At 35.9% G+C, this 3,595-nt stretch overlaps 1 protein-coding gene across 1 annotated transcript in view; it reads right to left on the bottom strand.

Annotated features, from left to right (window-relative positions):
• LOC110427114 (putative disease resistance protein At1g12290) overlaps positions 1–3,595 on the bottom strand; it is a 45,386-nt gene that overhangs the window by 31,440 nt on the left and 10,351 nt on the right. The gene's annotated exons all lie outside the window — the stretch shown is intronic.

The raw sequence follows: 3,595 nt of genomic DNA, 5'->3' as shown, positions 1-3,595 counted from the left end.
TTGGCTTGTAGACTGTATAATTTTCGATACTTGTTGCTCTTTTTGGTTGGAATCACCAGCATAGGAACTAGATTAAGCACTGATCGCCTTCTTGAGTCAAGAAAATCATTAAAAACTGAATACCAATTCTTACAAACTGCACCAAATTGAACCAGCGTACCAGAAGCTTTTAATTTGCCAAGAATCAGAAACAAACAAAGTGTTGGAAGATTTTTCCAATCTGCTTCAACATTCTCCATGGTTTCTTAGATCAATAGTCTAAAAATAGGAACTGTTTTATGAACGAAACAATATGAAAAAGTAAAATATTATGAAAAACCACAAAAGATATAGAAAAGAGAATTACCTGGCTTTCTGTGGGGTATGTTCTGCTCGTTTTTAAGTTGCAATTAAAAGGAACAGAAACTAGGTTTTTATATTGTTTGACATCACGAGTCCAATTCAAATAAGGAATGTACTTAAAAGTGTTATAATATAACTGAAAAAGAAAAAGTAATATCCAGTTCAAATTAGGAATAGAATTCAAATATTATAGTACAACTGAAAAATAAATAAACATCAACTGTTAGTTGAATTCGTATTAAAAAAAAAAACACCCAGTATTTTTATCCCCTTAATAAACTTTGTAAAGTGAAAATTTTAATTTACAACTTGTTTCTTTTTGGTTTGGATATGATAATATACTTGATGTCTTGCGACCCTGAGCTCTGGAATAATCTGACAATGACCACTGAGTCTGATTGCAGGGTTATCTACGTCAAGAAAGCACAGAATCACAATGCCCTTGAAGGAAGAAAAGCGAATACAGGCAAACATGGAAATATACTATAACAGAATATTGAAACCAATAGGAAACCAAATAATTTAATATTAAGTCTTTTTAGAAAGTTCCGATTGATTCTACTGAAGGGAAGATCTGATAATATTACCCGGAATCTGATGACATAATCTTCCTGTTTGTCAATATAATGGGTATTAATCTTATTGAGTTCCCTGTCTAATGAACCCGTGTCTTGTGCTGCTGAATTCCCCTCATTGCTTCCACCCTCTGAACATTTTCCAGTGCCTGATCTTAACCTTTTCTTTCCATTTAAATGGGGATTTATCAGTTTCACTTGCTTCTTCAACGCCTTCTAAAACATAAGCTTGCGTTCCCATCCAGGCAAGCTTTTTGCTACCTCAGCCCGATGCTTTTTTCCAAGCTTCATCTCTTCTCCCTGTCAGAGTTTCAGTGATTGGTGGAGGTTGAAGCAGCAAGAAGTACATGTGAATACTACATTGCAAGCAATTCTTTAGAACCCTAGGCAAATTATTCGCATCACGGTAATGTTCTTGAAGGCTGGAACCATGAAGATTGCAACAAGGTAGATTCCAGTATATTTCCGACGGCATTTCCAAACTTTTATATTCCAAGATGCTTCTGCAGAATTTGTATGTTCAATCAAAAAGTCCACATCACTTCCTCCTCAAACTAATGGAAAGGCCATGAGATCCTAGTTAAATCCCAAACGCTTTCTGTTGTCTTACTCTGAGAATACCGATAAAACAGAACATACAAATTACAATCTCGGTCCAAGACAAACTAAACTTGACAAGAGAGAAGGCAGAACCAAACAATACTTTGTGTCTTATTACATTTGAGTTCTTCATTGTTTTTTGTTCCTCCAGCTCATAACTCCAGAAATTTATTAGACCATGCAGTAAGTGTCTTGAGACACTAAATCTTCCCATTCTACCTCTTTCCAGCATCCTTGCTCTCTTTCAATGTTGATTTCAACATACATGTAGCTATCATGAAACAGATTGACTTGTCCATGCACCAGTCTCTGCCCAAAGAATAAGAAGACATGAGGATGTGCAGAAAATTTATTAGTGAATCTTTAGGTTTTCCCAAAATATGTTGTGTTAACAGTAAATGTAATGAGGACTACGAAGAATTAAAAATGATTGGGTCATTCCAAGCAAGAAAAGTTGCTAGTTGCCAAATATTCTGGATGAATTAAGGATTAAAATGATTGATGAATAAATGAATACTATTGGGATAGGAATTTTAGAGACCTCATCATATCAAACACAGTTAGCATGTCATCTCACCTTTGAAGACAATGATACCGTAAGAGAGAAAAAGAAGGGAAAATCTACTTCTAAAATATCACATACCTTTCCTTTGTAGTTTTACCGTTGCCAAAACTTAGGCTGTAGAGTGGCTTCATCCTTGAAGTCTACCTCTTTCCACCACTCTACACGTTTGAAAGAGGGTAAAAAAGCATTGCGAGTGGCTTCATCCTTCCATTGAAGCTCTTCCCACCACTCCTCATACCCTTCAATGCTGATTTGATTCCCACTGTCAAAGTTGAGCGGAAGCCTCTTCAATTTTGGACAGTTGAATTCTTTGATTTGTCTCAAACATGGGAAGGGTAGGGTATCCCAGTATATGCTCTTCAATTCTGGTAGTTCTCATAAATCAAGCTTTTCTAGCTTAGCAAATGGGCTTAGCTGCGGAATTCCAACCACAGTTGCAACTTCACTTATTATTCCTTCCATTCTTAAGCAAAACATTACACTAAGACATGTCAGATTTGGCCATGCCATGTCCCTCAAGTTGATGCATTTGCTTATGGAAACCTGCCTCAGTGCGTGAAAGCAAGGACTAATGGTATTAATATTAGTTGGAAAGAGTGAGGAGGTTCCTTCTTCTAATTCCTTCTTCAGCTTCCCCATTGCCATCTCTTCCAAGCTTGTACAACAGCTAATATTTAGGCACTCTACTGCCAAACATAAAGCATTCAATACCTTTGTCTTCCTAAAATCTCGGAGGCATAAATTCTCATTGCATCCTTGTAACTTGTGCGAGCACAAAAGGCTTTCTAGAGCAAAAACACTTTTTTATTTCTATAATCAGCTCATCCAAATGTTGCAAGCATTTTAATTTCTTTATTAGACCTTCATTATCACCATTTAGGATATTGTCTTCATCGATTTCATCTCAGCAAGAATCTGACCTAGACATTATGAATCTTTGCAACTTTGAAAATCTACATATCAGCTGCCGTGGGATTTTTTGGAGATAATATGTCTCAAACAATCTCAAAAATTTTAATTTTGACAACCTATTCAGCTCAATCGGTAACTCTTTTTTTTTTTGTATATGACAAATCGAGATACTCTAGTGAAATCAGTTCTGAAATTCCCTTTAGCAACTCACAAAGATTTAAATTTAAAGACAAGATTAGAACTCTCAGATTGGGCATAAATTGAAAGAAACCATCACTAATCACCTTCAACTTGTTGTTGCTGAGTAAATAAAGTTTGAAGATTAGGGTATGTAGGGTTTCCTCTTAGATCTTCAATTCCATTATTCACCAATGACATTCTCACCCCTTCCCAATTTCCAACATCAAATGCCTCAATTGATCCTTCCCCTACTCAGTACAAGAAATTTCTTCTCAGGTGCTTCACACTCACGTGCTATCCACAAAAGCGTGTCACGGATTACATTATGCATCTTTACAAATTTTACATCTTCATCCCTTTTTAATAAACAAGCATTGAGAAGAGAATTGATAATGTTGTACCCTTGCATTCGAGCTCTACT

This window comes from Theobroma umbraticum, unplaced genomic scaffold (genome assembly GCF_002168275.2).
Source record: "Theobroma umbraticum cultivar Fairchild unplaced genomic scaffold, ASM216827v3 scaffold_228.0, whole genome shotgun sequence".
In the NCBI taxonomy this organism is placed as follows: domain Eukaryota; kingdom Viridiplantae; phylum Streptophyta; class Magnoliopsida; order Malvales; family Malvaceae; genus Theobroma; species Theobroma umbraticum.
The sequence above is the reverse complement of the archived record's forward strand: the minus strand, read 5'-3'. Positions and strand labels throughout refer to the sequence as shown.